The 16,725-nt window shown below is 46.3% G+C and overlaps 1 protein-coding gene and 1 pseudogene across 2 annotated transcripts in view; one reads left to right on the top strand and one right to left on the bottom strand.

Annotated features, from left to right (window-relative positions):
* DOCK11 (dedicator of cytokinesis 11) overlaps nt 1-16,725 on the top strand; it is a 981,167-nt gene that overhangs the window by 46,247 nt on the left and 918,195 nt on the right. The gene's annotated exons all lie outside the window — the stretch shown is intronic.
* LOC134949985 (5S ribosomal RNA) lies at nt 7,952-8,070 on the bottom strand (annotated as a pseudogene).

Here is a 16,725-nt window from a genome sequence, read left to right as displayed (position 1 = left end):
AGAGTGGCAATGGCGGAAGCCACCAGAGTTCTTCGCTGGGCGGAGAATCATGTAAGCAATCTGTCAGCAGTGTTCATTCTGGGAGTGGACAACTGGGAAGCAGACCGCATCCGGGAGAGTGGGGACTTCGTCAGGAAGTATTCGCGCAGATTGCATGTCGGTGGGGGCTACCCCAAATAGACATGATGGCATCCCGTCTCAACAAAAAGCTACAAAGGTATTGCGCCAGGTCAAGAGACCCTCAGGCGGTAGCTGTGGATGCCCTAGTGACACCGTGGGTGTTCCAGTCGGTATATGTGTTTCCTCCTCTTCCTCTCATACCCAAGGTGTTGAGGATAATAAGAAAATGAGGAGTGAGAACAATTCTCATTGTTCCAGATTGGCCACGAAGGACCTGGTATCCGGATCTGCAAGAAATGCTCACAGAAGATCCGTGGCCTCTTCCTCTAAGGCAGGACTTGTTACAACAAGGTCCCTGTCTGTTCCAAGACTTACCGCCGCTGCGTTTGACGGCATGGCGGTTGAACGCCGGATCCTAGCGGAAAAAGGTATTCAGGATGAGGTCATTCCTACGCTAATAAAGGCTAGGAAGGACTTGACATCTAAACATTATCACCGAATATGGAGAAAATATGTTTCTTGGTGTGAGGCCAGGAATGCTCCTACGGAAGAATTTCACCTGGGCCGTTTTCTTCACTTCCTACAAGCTGGAGTGAATTTGGGCCTAAAATTAGGCTCCATTAAAAGTTCAGATTTCGGCCTTATCCATTTTCTTTCAAAAAGAATTGGCCTCATTTCCTGAAGTTGAACCACTTAAGACAGTGGAGTGGAAATATCTCACCTGGAAGGTGGTCATGTTGTTAGCCTTGGCTTCGGCTAGGTGAGTTTCGGAATTGGCGGCTTTATCACATAAAAGCCCCTATCTGGTTTTCCATATGGATAGAGCGGAATTGCGGACCCGTCCTCAATTCCTGCCTAAGGGGGTCTCATCCTTTCATATGAACCACCCTATTGTCGTGCCTGTGGCTACACGTGACTTGGAGGATTCCGAGTCCCTTGATGTGGTCAGGGCTTTGAAAATTTACGTGGCCAGAACGGCTAGGATCAGGAAAACAGAAGCACTGTTTGTCCTGTATGCAGCCAACAAAGTTGGCGGCCCTGCCTCAAAGCAGACTATTGTTCGCTGGATCTGTAACATGATTCAGCAGGCGCATTCTACGGCTGGATTGCCGTTACCAAAATCGGTTAAGACCCATTCCACTAGGAAGGTGGGCTCTTCTTGGGGCGGCTGCCCGAGGGGTCTCGGCACTACAGCTATGCCGAGCTGCTACTTGGTCGGGGTCAAACACCTTTGCAAAGTTCTATAAGTTTGATACCCTGGCTGAGGAGGACCTCCTGTTTGCTCAATCGGTGCTGCAGAGTCACCCGCACTCTCCCGCCCGTTTGGGAGCTTTGGTATAATCCCCATGGTCCTTACGGAGTCCCCAGCATCCTCTAGGATGTTAGAGAAAATAAGATTTTACTTACCGGTAAATCTATTTCTCTATCGTCCTTGTGGATGCTGGGGTTCCTGAAAGGACCATGGGGAATAGCGGCTCCGCAGGAGACAGGGCACAAAAAGTAAAGCTTTCCGATCAGGTGGTGTGCACTGGCTCCTCCCCCTATGACCCTCCTCCAGACTCCAGTTAGATTTTTGTGCCCGGCCGAGAAGGGTGCAATCTAGGTGGCTCTCCTAAAGAGCTGCTTAGAGAAAGTTTAGCTTAGGTTTTTTATTTTACAGTGAGTCCTGCTGGCAACAGGATCACTGCAACGAGGGACTTAGGGGAGAAGGAGTGAACTCACCTGCGTGCAGGATGGATTGGCTTCTTGGCTACTGGACATCAGCTCCAGAGGGACGATCACAGGTACAGCCTGGATGGTCACCGGAGCCGCGCCGCCGGCCCCCTTGCAGATGCTGAAGTAAGAAGAGGTCCAGAATCGGCGGCTGAAGACTCCTGCAGTCTTCTAAAGGTAGCGCACAGCACTGCAGCTGTGCGCCATTTTCCTCTCAGCACACTTCACACGGCAGTCACTGAGGGTGCAGGGCGCTGGGAGGGGGGCGCCCTGGGAGGCAAATGAAAACCTTTTTTGGCGAAAAATACCTCACATATAGCCCCCAGAGGCTATATGGAGATATTTAACCCCTGCCAAGATTCACTAAATAGCGGGAGACGAGCCCGCCGAAAAAGGGGCGGGGCCTATCTCCTCAGCACACAGCGCCATTTTCTCTCACAGAAAGCCTGGAGAGAAGGCTCCCAGGCTCTCCCCTGCACTGCACTACAGAAACAGGGTTAAAACAGAGAGGGGGGGCACTGATTTTGGCGATATTGAGATATATATAAAGATGCTATAAGGGAAAACACTTATATAAGGTTGTCCCTATATAATTATAGCGTTTTGGTGTGTGCTGGCAAACTCTCCCTCTGTCTCCCCAAAGGGCTAGTGTGGGTCCTGTCCTCTGTCAGAGCATTCCCGGTGTGTGTGCTGTGTGTCGGTACGTGTGTGTCGACATGTATGAGGACGATGTTGGTGAGGAGGCGGAGAAATTGCCTGTAATGGTGATGTCACTCTCTAGGGAGTCGACACCGGAATGGATGGCTTATTTAGGGAATTACGTGAGAATGTCAACACGCTGCAAGGTCGGTTGACGACGTGAGACGGCCGACAAACTATTAGTACCGGTCCAGGCGTCTCAGAAACACCGTCAGGGGCGTTAAAAACGCCCATTTACCTCAGTCGGTCGACACAGACACAGACACGGACACTGAATCCAGTGTCGACGGTGAATAAACAAACGTATTTCTCATTAGGGCCACACGTTAAGGGCAATGAAGGAGGTGTTGCATATTTCTGATACTACAAGTACCACAAAAAAGGGTATTATGTGGGAGTGAAAAAACTACCTGTAGTTTTTCCTGAATCAGATAAAATAAAATGAAGTGTGTGATGATGCGTGGGGTTACCCCGATAGCAAATATTGGCGTTATACCCTTTCCCGCCAGAAATTAGGGCGCGTTGGGAAACACCCCTTAGGGTGATAAGGCGCTCACACGCTTATCAAGTGGCGTTACCGTCTCCAGATACGGCCGCCCTCAAGGAGCCAGCTGATAGGAAGCTGGAAAGATATCCTAAAAAGTATATACACACATACGGTGGTTATACTGCGACCAGCGATCGCCATCAGCCTGGAGATGCAGTGCTGGGTTGGCTTGGTCGGATTCCCTGACTGAAAATATTTTATTCATATAGAGCATTTAATAGGATGCATTCTATATATATGTACGTGAGATGCACAGAGGGATATTTGCTCTCTGGCATCAAGATAAGTACGTTGTCCATATCACCCAGAAGATGTCATGGACACGACAGTGGTCAGGTGATACAGATCCCATACGGCACATGGAAGTATTGCCGTATAAAGGGAAGGAGTTAGTTGGGGTCGGTCCATCGGACCTGGGGACCACGGCAACAGCTGGGAAATCCAACCTTTTTACCCCAAGTTACATCTCAGCTGAAAAAGACACCGTCTTTTCAGCCTCAATCCTTCCTTTCCCATGAGGGCATGCAGGCAAAAGGCCAGTCATATCTGCCCAGACATAGAGGTAAGGGAAGTAGACTGCAGCAGGCAGCCCCTTCCCAGGAAAAGAAGCCCTCCACCGCGTCTGCCAAGTCCTCAGCATGACGCTGGGGCCATGCAAGCGGACTCAAGGTGGGGGGGTAGTCTCAAGAGTCTCAGCGCGCAGTGGGATCACTCGCAGGTTGACCCCTAGATAGTACAAGTATTATCCCAGGGGTACAGATTGGAGAGTCGAGACATCTTCTCCTCGCAGGTTTCTGAAGTCTGCTTTACCAACGGCTCCCTCCGACAGGGAGGCAGCATTGGAAACAATTCACAAGCTGTATATCCAGCAGGTGATAATCAAAGTACCCCTCCTACAACAAGGAAAAGGGTATTATTTTTCCACACTATATTGTGGTACTGACGCCAGACGGCTTGGTGAGACAGTCTAAACTGAAATCTTTGAACACTTACATAAAAGGTTCAAATCGAGATGGAGTCACTCAGAGCAGTGATAGCGAACCGGAAAAAAGGGGACTATATGGTGTCCCTGGACATCAAGGATTACCTCCATGTCCAAATTTGCCCTTCTCAACAATGGTACCTCTGGTTCGTGGTACAGAACTGTCAATATCAGTTTCAGACGATGCCGTTTGAATTATCCACGGCACCCCGGGCCTTTTACCAAGGTAATGGCCGAAAAGATGTTTCTTCAAAGAAAAAAGGCATCTAAATTATCCCTTACTTGGACGATATCCTGAAAAGGGCAAGTTCCAGAGAACAGTTGGAGGTCGGAAGAGCACTATCTAAAGTAGTTCTACGACAGCACGACTGGATTCTAAATATTCCAAGAATCGCAGCTGTTTTCCGACGATACGTCTGCTGTTCCTAGGAATGATTCTGGGCATAGTCCAGAAAAAGGTGTTCCTCCGGGAGGAAAAAGCCAAGGAGTTATTCGACCTAGTCAGAAACCTCCTAAAACCAGGCCAAGTATCAGTGCATCAATGCACAGGAGTCCTGGGAAAAATGGTGGCTTCTTACGAAGCGATTCCATTCGGCAGATCTCAGGGGATTTGCTGGACGAATGGTCCGGATCGCATTTTCAGATGCATCAGCGGATAATCCTGTCTCCAAGGACAAGGGTGTCTCTTCTGTGGGGGCTGCAGAGTGCTCATCTTTTAGAGGGCAGCACACTCAGCATTCAGGACTGTGTTCTGGGGACCACGGATACCAGCCTGAGAGGCTGGGGAGTAGTCACACAGGGAAAAAATTTCCAAGGAAGTGTGGTCAAGTCTGGAGACTTCTCTCCACATGAATATACTGGAGCTAAGGGCAATTTACAATGCTCTGAGCCTAGGAAGACTCCTGCTTCAAAGTCAACCGGTGCTGATCCAGTAGGACATCATCATGGCGGTCGCCCACGTTATCAGACGGGGCGACACAAGAAGCAGGAGGGCAATGACAGCAAGGATTCTTCGCTGGGCGGAAAATCATGTGATAACACTGTCAGCAGTGTTCATTCCGGGAGTGGGCAACTGGGAAGATTTCCTCAGCATAAATGAATTCCACCCGGAAAAGTGGAAACTTAATCTGGAAGTTTCCACATGATTGTAAACCGTTGGGAAAGACCAAAGGTGGTTATGATGGCGTCCCACCTGAAGCGCCAGGTCAAGAGACACTCAGGCAATAGCTGGGACGCTCTGGTAACACCGTCGGTGTACCAGTCGGTGTATGTGTTCCATCCTCTGCTTTTCATACCCAATGTATTGAAAATGATAGGAAGGAGAGGAGTAAGAACTATACTCGTGGCTCCGGTTTGGCCAAGAAGGACTTGGTTCCCGGAACTTCAAGAGATACTAAGAAGGGTCTTGATTCGGCAAGAACCGTGTCTGTTCCGGGACTTACCGCAGCTGCGTTGACGCCAAGGCGGGTGAACGCCGGATCCTAAGGGAAAGAGGCATTCCGGAAGAGGTCATCCCTACCCTGGTCAGAGCCAGGAAGGAGGTGACCGCACAACATTATCACCACTTAGGTGAAAATATGTGCCAGGGTGTGAGTCCAGGAAGGCTCCACGGAAGAATTTCAACTAGGTTAATTTCTACATTTCCTGCAAACAGGAGTGTCTATGGGTCTCAAATTGGGTCCATTAAGGTTCAAATTTCGGCCTGTTGATTTTCTTCCAGAAAGAAATTGGCTTCAGTTCCTGAAGTCCAGAAGTTGTTAAGGGAGTACTGCATATACAGCCCCTTTGATGTCTCCAGTGGCACTGGGCGATCTCAACGTAGTTTTGGGATTCCTAAAAAATCACATTGGTTTAAACAACTCAAATCTGTGGATTTGATATATCTCACATGGAAAATGACCTCGGCCAGGCGAGTGTCAGAATTGGCGGCTTTATCTCACAAAGCCATATCTGATTGTCCATTCGGACAGAGCAAAGCTGCGGACTCGTCCCCAGTTTCTCCTTAAGGTGGTGTCAGCGTTTCACCTGAACCAGCTTATTGTGGTACCTGCGGCTACTAGGGACTTGGAGGACTCCAAGTTGCTGGATGTTATCAGGGCCCTGAAAATATAGTTTCCAGGTTGGCTGGAGTCAGGAAATCTGACTTGCTGTTTATCCTGTATGCACCCAACAATGCTGGGTGCTTCTGCTTCTAAGCAGTCGATTGCTCGTGGGATTGGTAGCACAATTCAACTTGCACATTCTGTGGCAGGCCTGCCACAGTCTAAATCTGTTAAGGCCCATTCCACAAGGAAGGTGGGCTCATCTTGGGCGGCTGCCCGAGGGGTCTCGGCATTACAACTTTGCCGAGCAGCTACGTGGTCGGGGGAGAACACGTTTGTAAAATTCTACAAATTTGATACCCTGGCAAAAGAGGACCTGGAGTTCTCTCATTCGGTGCTGCAGAGTCATCCGCACTCTCCCGCCCGTTTGGGAGCTTTGGTATAATCCCCATGGTCCTTTCAGGAACCCCAGCATCCACAAGGACGATAGAGAAAATAAGAATTTACTTACCGATAATTCTATTTCTCGGAGTCCGTAGTGGATGCTGGGCGCCCATCCCAAGTGCGGATTATCTGCAATACTTGTACATAGTTATTGCTAACTAAATCGGGTTATTGTTGTTGTGAGCCATCTTTTCAGAGGCTCCGCTGTTATCATACTGTTAACTGGGTTCAGATCACAGGTTGTACAGTGTGATTGGTGTGGCTGGTATGAGTCTTACCCGGGATTCAAAATTCCTCCCTTATTGTGTACGCTCGTCCGGGCACAGTACCTAACTGGAGTCTGGAGGAGGGTCATAGGGGGAGGAGCCAGTGCACACCACCTGATCGGAAAGCTTTACTTTTTGTGCCCTGTCTCCTGCGGAGCCGCTATTCCCCATGGTCCTTTCAGGAACCCCAGCATCCACTACGGACTCCGAGAAATAGAATTATCGGTAAGTAAATTCTTATTTTCTCGTAGTCCGTAGAGGATGCTGGGCGCCCGTCCCAAGTGCGGACTTCTTCTGCAAGACTTGTATATAGTTATTGCTTTATCTACTGAAGATAGTTCCGCAACAGGTTTTTGTATCAGACATTGACCAATAATAGATCTAAGTCTGTGACCGACTTAAGGCTAAAAATGTACACTGGGTGTACTGAACTAATTACACGTCTGTGGTGCTCCCAGAGTCAGTGGGTTTAGGCAACAAAACAGAAGAGGAGAAAGACTCTATGTTGGGGCACTCTTTATCACAAATTCGACACTAAAACTTAACTTTTAATGAACATAGTAAAATATAGTGACTCAAATATAAACAAAAAACATGAATATGAATATTAGTGCATATTAGTGATGCTACTATTATAAGGATATATAAAAGTGGAATGCCTTGGTGAAAATAATTTGTTGTTAATGCGTCAAACTGGGAGAAACCTGTCTATAATATAAAACAGGTTGTATTTTTAATCCCAGCGGGATAGTAACTCGGTTTAGCTTCTCCGTATTGTAAATGCTCCAAGGAGGGAAAAAATGTCATCTAACGGATAAAAATGTTGCCTATATAGGTCCTTAAGCACCAACTGCTCTATGTTTGGGCAGTGGTGTTACCAAAAGGCATTTGCTTCAATAATTGTTGTATAATTAGACTTTTTGCGACAGGCAAAAAACTGAAGATACGAGGTAGCTGGTTTAGTATGAATATATATTTTTTTAAAGATGAAAATGTAACATATTCAGCAATATGTATTTATAGATGAAAATATAGCATATTCATCAATCACAACGTGAGATATTTAAATTCAAAGCGGATAGAAAAAAGAAATAGAGTCAAAGAGAAGGGGTGTCTTACTTCTGCTGTTCAGCTGGGTTGTTTACTGCACCTGGTGTTCACTGTTGGTCCCCCATACAATTACTGACCAGGCCTGCCACAGTTTAGCTTCCAAGATCGGACGAGATCAGGCGTATTCTGTGGAGTATGGCCGTAATCTGCTGAATGAGAGAGTATGACTACCAAAGTGCTTCTGCTGTCCAGATTAGTGGATGAGAGAGCATTGAAAATATACAGAGTATAATTTTCTATGTACCGTATATACTCGAGTATAAGCCGAGTTTTTCAGCACATTTTTTGTGCTGAAAAAGTTCCCCCTCGGCTTATACTCGAGTGATGCTCCGGAGCAGAGCGTAGAGAGCTCTGGGAAGGAGGGAAGGAGGAGGAGGGAGGGGGACACGGGAGCCGCAGCAGCGCACTGTAATTGGTGCATCAATCAGTGACGCTGCTGCAGCCGTCCGTCTCCCTCTCCCTGCTCGCTGAAGCACCGCCGCGCCGCCCGCCTCCTCAGCCGCTGCAGACTTTCCTGTATGACCTAAGGCCGGCCACCGATGCCCGCACCGCCTGCTGCTGCCCGCATTCCGCTGCCCCTTCATTCGTTTACACATAGCCCGTCAATGGTGAGTAGAGACAGGCGGCGGCAGTGGGGGGGTGGGGGGGGGGGTTGGGGGCTGTGCATATCTGGCACCATGAGGGTATATCTGGCACTGTGAGGGCATATCTGGCACTGTGGGGGAATGTGTAGCACTGTGGGGGCATATCTGGCACCGTGGGGAAAATCTGGCAGTATGAGGGCATATCTGGCACTGTGGGGGCACATGTAGCACTGTGGGGGTATATCTGACACCGTGGGGGAATATCTGGCAGTATGGCACTGTGGGGGCATATCTGGCACTGTGGGGGCATATCTGGCACTATGAGGGCATATCTGGCACTGTGGGGGCATATCTGGCAATGTGGGGGCATATCTGGCAATGTGGGGGCATATCTGGCACTGAGGGCTGTGTACGGCTAGACTTGCATTTCCCACCCTAGGCTTATACTCGAGTCAATAAGTTTTCCCAGTTTTTTGGGGTGAAATTAGGTGCCTCGGCTTATATTCGGGTCGACTTATACTCGAGTATATACGGTAAGTAGAAGAGATGTAAGCTGTGTCTTAAACACGTATGTGTGGTGTTGTTTGGCTGGTATTGTCGCAAAAGCTTCAATCTCTATATTATGAACAGAGTTTGTAACCCATGCTGTTATGTTTCCAATAATGAATCAGCCAGTCAGAAACAAGAAAAAATCTTTAACAGTTGGTACTATTAAAACTTGAAACAAAGTTAGTTTGATCCTTATAAAGAAAACTATTCACATAAACCTGTCAAGCTAGTACCCATCAGATAACAAATTCTTTATCAAACAGGTTTTTTGCGTGCTTCACAGAGCCATATTTTAGCTGGTAGAGTTAGTATATATATTTCAGTTGAAAGATTATATCAGAGAAAATTCATAATTTAAAGTCCATGGTAAGGAAAAGCTATCATTATATAGTTAATGCATAACAGTTATGAGCTAACGTCCATCAGATGTCGAATTACTTATCAAGCAAGTTTTTTGCGTGCTTACAAAGACCATCATTATCTGATAAAATTAGTGTTTTTATCTTTGTTACCAAAAGAGGTAATAGGTATTACCTATTGTTACAGATATCGAGCATTGAATAAAGGAGGTAGTTGTGCCAATAAGAGAAAAATATGAGAAAAATAGCAGAATAAATATAAATCATATGGCCCAAATGGGTGCTTACTAAACCGATGTGTCCCTTGTGTGGGAGTGGGCTGCGCAGTCCCACTGGGTCCCACTAACCAAACGGCCCGTTTCACCAATGTATAGGCTTGCTCACTGGTGACTAATAGGTCTCAAATGAGGGTATAAATAGTAGAGATGAGCGCCTGAAATTTTTCGGGTTTTGGTTTTGGGTTCGGTTCCGCGGCCGTGTTTTGGGTTCGAACGCGTTTTGGCAAAACCTCACCGAATTATTTTTGTCGGATTCGGGTGTGTTTTGGATTCGGGTGTTTTTTTCCAAAAACACTAAAAAACAGCTTAAATCATAGAATTTGGGGGTCATTTTGATCCCAAAGTATTATTAACCTCAAAAACCATAATTTACACTCATTTTCAGTCTATTCTGAATACCTCACACCTCACAATATTATTTTTAGTCCTAAAATTTGCACCGAGGTCGCTGTGTGAGTAAGATAAGCGACCCTAGTGGCCGACACAAACACCGGGCCCATCTAGGAGTGGCACTGCAGTGTCACGCAGGATGGCCCTTCCAAAAAACCCTCCCCAAACAGCACATGACGCAAAGAAAAAAAGAGGCGCAATGAGGTAGCTGTGTGAGTAAGATTAGCGACCCTAGTGGCCGACACAAACACCGGGCCCATCTAGGAGTGGCACTGCAGTGTCACGCAGGATGGCCCTTCCAAAAAACCCTCCCCAAACAGCACATGACGCAAAGAAAAAAAGAGGCGCAATGAGGTAGCTGACTGTGTGAGTAAGATTAGCGACCCTAGTGGCCGACACAAACACCGGGCCCATCTAGGAGTGGCACTGCAGTGTCACGCAGGATGTCCCTTCCAAAAAACCTGAACCACTAGCCATGAACATAGGCCAGGGCCTCAGCCGTTCCTTGCCACTCCGTGTGGTAAATGGCATATTGGCAAGTTTACGCTTCTCCTCCGACAATTTTATTTTAGGTTTTGGAGTCCTTTTTTTTCTGATATTTGGTGTTTTGGATTTGACATGCTCTGTACTATGACATTGGGCATCGGCCTTGGCAGACGACGTTGCTGGCATTTCATCGTCTCGGCCATGACTAGTGGCAGCAGCTTCAGCACGAGGTGGAAGTGGATCTTGATCTTTCCCTAATTTTGGAACCTCAACTTTTTTGTTCTCCATATTTTATAGGCAGAACTAAAAGGCACCTCAGGTAAACAATGGAGATGGATGGATTGGATACTAGTATACAATTATGGACGGACTGCCACGGTTAGGTGGTATAAAAAAACCACGGTTAGGTGGTATATATTGTAATACAATTATGGATGGACGGACTGCCTGCCGAGTGCCGACACAGAGGTAGCCACAGCCGTGAACTACCGCACTGTACACTGGTTGATAAAGAGATAGTAGTATACTCGTAACAACTAGTATGACTGACTATGACGGTATAAAGAATGAAAAAAAAACCACGGTTAGGTGGTATATATTGTAATACAATTATGGATGGACGGACTGCCTGCCGAGTTCCGACACAGAGGTAGCCACAGCCGTGAACTACCGCACTGTACACTGGTTGATAAAGAGATAGTAGTATACTCGTAACAACTAGTATGACTGACTATGACGGTATAAAGAATGAAAAAAAAACCACGGTTAGGTGGTATATATTATAATACAATTATGGATGGACGGACTGCCTGCCGAGTGCCGACACAGAGGTAGCCACAGCCGTGAACTACCGCACTGTACACTGGTTGATAAAGAGATAGTAGTATACTCGTAACAACTAGTATGACTGACTATGACGGTATAAAGAATGAAAAAAAAACCACGGTTAGGTGGTATATATTATAATACAATTATGGATGGACGGACTGCCTGCCGAGTGCCGACACAGAGGTAGCCACAGCCGTGAACTACCGCACTGTACACTGGTTGATAAAGAGATAGTAGTATACTCGTAACAACTAGTATGACTATGACGACGGTATAAAGAAAGAAAAAAAAATACCACGGTTAGGTGGTATATAATTATACAATTATGGATGGACGGACTGCCTGCCGAGTGCCGACTGCCGACACAGAGGTAGCCACAGCCGTGAACTACCGCACTGTACTGTGTCTGCTGCTAATATAGACTGGTTGATAAAGAGATAGTATACAACAATATACTACTATACTGGTGGTCAGGCACTGGTCACCACTAGTCACACTGGCAGTGGCACTCCTGCAGCAAAAGTGTGCACTGTTTAATTTTAAATTAATATAATATTATGTACTCCTGGCTCCTGCTATAACAACCTGCAGTGCTCCCCAGTCTCCCCCACAATTATTATAAGCTTTTATACATTGATGTGCAGCACACTGGGCTGAGCTGAGTGCACACAGACTGAGTCACACTGTGTGACTGCTGTGTATCGTTTTTTTCAGGCAGAGAACGGATATAGCAGAGAACGGATATATTAAATAAAAGTTAACTTAACAACAACTGCACTGGTCACTGTGGTAAACTCTGTCTGCACAATCTCTCTCTCTCTCTCTCTCTTCTAATCTATTCTAATGGAGAGGACGCCAGCCACGTCCTCTCCCTATCAATCTCAATGCACGTGTGAAAATGGCGGCGACGCGCGGCTCCTTATATAGAATCCGAGTCTCGCGAGAATCCGACAGCGTCATGATGACGTTCGGGCGCGCTCGGGTTAACCGAGCAAGGCGGGAAGATCCGAGTCGCTCGGACCCGTGAAAAAAAACATGAAGTTCTGGCGGGTTCGGATTCAGAGAAACCGAACCCGCTCATCTCTAATAAATAGTGTAGATATAATTACCTAATTGGTCGCCCGAAGTTGAAAAGAACGCGCCGTACATCGTTGGCGCAACCGGAAATGACGTCTTTCCCTGGGATGACGTCTCGAACTGAGTCAGCGGGTAGTCATGGGAACGTTTGCGTTCCACGGGCTCAACACGCGGGTGCGCTTCCTGTATTGTAAGGAGGCGTCTGGCGTTGTGGTGAGTGCAAAGTCTCTGAGAGCTGATACTTCCGGGTGAGGCGTACACCCGTCGTATAGGGAGGCGTCCGACGTTGTCATGGGTACCGTTACCTTTACCCATGCTTCGTCCCTCCGTGTGGGGTTATCTGACAGTAGTGTGTAAAAAACCCCTGGTGTCATATAGGAAAAAAGAGTACTTATTGCTTATACTGACGAGTTTAGGATGATTGTAAGCGGGGTATTGAACAGTAAATGAAAAGTGGAAATATAGATATGCAAATGTGAAAAAATATATGAGAAAAGAATCGAGCCTTTATTCTATTAATTAAGCGATAATTATATAATGTATACACTTAATAGGAGATTATTATGGACTACATAAATGATAATGAATGAACATAGAAATAAAAGTAGGAGTAAGGATGAATGTAAATATGTGGAAGAAAATAAGAATAAATAAAAATAAAAATAAAATAAAAGTCAATATGAAAATGGTAATAAAAAAGAATGAAAAGGACCCAGTAAAAGTAAAAATAAATGGAAATAAAAATAAAAATCAAAATAAGTGATAGATGCAATTATTAGAAGATTAAAAGCTAACATGATGTAGTATACAGTAATATGCCTTATAGTGATCTATCAATGAGAAGAGGGATAGTGTGTGAAGATTTAATTAGATCTTTCCCTGGAATTATAATACATATATTTACATGTATGTATAATAGGGTGATACGACAAATATGGTATAGAAGTGGATGTGATAATGGATTAGATAGGAGGTGTGAGGGTGTGAAATAGTGAGCAGACACTCAGACGCTATAATGAAAAAGGTAACATAAGTGAAGATAGTGAACATTGTGAATAATATAAGAGGGGATGACAAAAATGTAGAATAATAGAAATAGATGAATTATAATGGGTGCATGTGTTGTTGGGGCACCTGAAAGCGCAATGTGGAAAAAAAAAAAAAAAGTTATTGCTTACATAAGGGTTATGTTATAGTTTCATCGGTTTGAACCGAAACTATGTTGTTGTTCATGCTGTTAACTGGGTAGTTTATCACAGGTTATACGGTATGATTGGTGTGGCCTGTATGAATCTTGCCCTTGGATTAACTAAAATCCTTTCCTCGTATTGTCCGTCTCCTCTGGGCACAGTTTCCCTAACTGAGGTCTGGAGGAGGGGCATAGAGGGAGGAGCCAGTGCACACCCAGAATCCAAAGTCTTTCTTAAAGTGCCCTATCTCCTGCGGAGCCCGTCTATTCCCCATAGTCCTTACGGAGTCCCCAGCATCCTCTACGGACTACGAGAAATAGATTTACCGGTAAGTAAATTCTTATTTTCCAAATTTATCAGTAAGAAACTTTTGGCCTAGATGTGATGTGAATAAAATCCTTATACTCTAGGGCACCATGACTCAAAAATGTTTGGGAATCACTTGGCTAGAGGCTTTAATTTGGTGAAAACACTTGCCTAATATAGCTTTTCCACTATTAGAAAAAAAGGGAATAAAACAGCAATTTGAAACCTTTCCAGAACATATAATACTTTACTTATGGCCACTAAAAACCTTCTATACTGTTATCCAAACTTTGCCACTTTTTCATGCAATTCCCATAGTTTCTGGCACTTCCCACTTTGTGACCAGTAGAGTTATAGGATGGATGTGGCAATAAGCATTTTGTAATTGAATAGTGTGGGCCACATATGCATAAAATAGCCAGTAAAGTGCACATAGTTTATCCGTGGTAAAATCTCCTCTTAATGCAGCGAATTGAATCACACTCAGAGTATTTTCTGACTCATTTCATAGAAAATTACTGATTTCTGGGAAGAAGCAATGTTTTTAAAAGACAAATGAGAATAATGAAATAACAGAAGGTCATATAGGGCTTGTCTCAGGCCTGTACATGTGATTGCAGACTGCCCCAGGATGTATCAATAGAAGCAGTCTATTTTTGTCTGCTAAATACAATTGCATTTCATGACCCACAAAGCATCTTACACTCCAGGCATACGGGATCTATTTATCTGTATCTGTTATTCAATATTATTACATCTGTATACATTTAATGCACACATCACCAAGCTGTATAGGGCTACATTCCCCAGTGGTGTTCAACATATTTTCTCTTACGTCCTAGAGGATGCTGGGGTCCACATTAGTACCATGCTGTATAGACGGGTCCACTAGGAGCCACTATTAAGAGTTTGAGAGTGTGGGCTGGCTCCTCCCTCTATGCCCCTCTTACCAGACTCAATTTAGAAAATGTGCCCGGAGGAGCCGGTCACAGCTAGGGGAGCTCTACAGAGTTTCTCTAGTAAAAGTTTTTTTTTAGGGTTTATCATTTTACAGGGAGGCTGCTGGCAACAGCCTCCCTGCGGGGTCTGAGCCACTATCTCTGCTGACAGGACACTGAGCTCCTGAGGGGATCGAACGTTCCCCGCCACAGGGGATTGCTCACACTAGCAGCATGCCGCCACCCCCTTATAGAGCCAGAAGATCTGTGGCGAGTTAGTCACTGGCCCCCCTGGCAAGCGGGGAGCCGGTGTGAAGACGGCGGCAACAGGGTATGGAGTGCACTACTAACTGCGCTCCGGGGCTCAGCGGCACATGGTGCAGTGCTGTGAGGGGCACCCTGAGCCAGCGCCTACACCCTACACTGACCTCCAAGCCTGTCAGGGTCCCAGGATCGCTGCCAGCACAATTCCTCAGGCCAGTATAATCTTCAGAAGAGCGGGAAGACAGCGCCATTGAAGGGTGCAGAGCTTTTCCTCAGAGCGGACCCAGCAGCAATCAGCGCCATTTTCCTGCCTGCAGAAGCGTGGACAGGGAGAACTGTCCCTCCAGATCAACTCCAGCTGCCTTGTACGGTACCAGGGGGTTGTAGAAGGGGGGGGGGGGGAGGCTATGTAAAGTCTGTGTAGCTTATTAAGGTACAAAGACAGCGCTGGTAGTGTTCTTAGTTCTACTTTAAAAAGCGCTGTGTGTGGGTTGGCTCCAATCTCTGTGTCTCTCTGTGGCATGCTTGGGGGGGAAACTGTGTCTGACATTTCCCTGTGTGTGTGTAGGTGTTTACTATCTCACATAGCCGTGTCTAGGGACTCTGTGTCATATGCTGCAGAAGAGGTTTCTTCTCAGGAAGGATCCATTCCATGTACACAGGATTGTAATGCTGTGTCTCAGATCCCCATTGTTGAAGCTAATACTGAGACTGAAACCTCAGGTGTTGAAGAAGTCTATGGCAGCTGGATATCAGGCTCTGTCCCTATTCCTGCAAAATCTCCTAGCATGTTCCCACAGAAACATGCACTTGCCCAAATCATGCAAGATGACATGGATACCGATTCTGATACTTCAGACGGTGATGGAGAGGTGCTGAGGGGGGCGCATCCCTCACTAAGGGGGTGCAGCTCATGATTGAGGCCATTAGAGATGTGTTAAATATTAATGACCCCACACCTGAGCAGGTTGAGGAGGCTTATTTCACTGACCATAAGAAAGCCACGCTAACGTTCCCTGCGTCTAAAGAATCAAACGCTATATTTGAAAAATCCTGGGAAAACCCGGGAAAAAAAATTCCAGATCCCAAAAAGGGTTCTGGTTGCTTTTCCCTTCCCTGAGGAAGATAGGAAAAATTGGGTTAACCCACCCATTGTGGACACATCTGTCTCCAGACTGTCTAAAAAGGTGGTTTCTCTATCGTCCTAGTGGATGCTGGGGTTCCTGAAAGGACCATGGGGAATAGCGGCTCCGCAGGAGACAGGGCACAAAAGTAAAGCTTTCCGATCAGGTGGTGTGCACTGGCTCCTCCCCCTATGACCCTCCTCCAAGCCAGTTAGATTTTTGTGCCCGGCCGAGAAGGGTGCAATTCTAGGTGGCTCTCCTAAAGAGCTGCTTAGAGAAAGTTTAGCTTAGGTTTTTTACTTTACAGTGAGTCCTGCTGGCAACAGGATCACTGCAACGAGGGACAGAGGGGAGAAGAAGTGAACTCACCTGCGTGCAGGATGGATTGGCTTCTTGGCTACTGGACATCAGCTCCAGAGGGACGATCAC

Source organism: Pseudophryne corroboree, chromosome 8 (genome assembly GCF_028390025.1).
Source record: "Pseudophryne corroboree isolate aPseCor3 chromosome 8, aPseCor3.hap2, whole genome shotgun sequence".
Taxonomy (NCBI): Eukaryota; Metazoa; Chordata; class Amphibia; order Anura; family Myobatrachidae; genus Pseudophryne; species Pseudophryne corroboree.
Note: the sequence above shows the minus strand (reverse complement) of the source record. Positions and strands in the feature narration are given on the sequence as shown.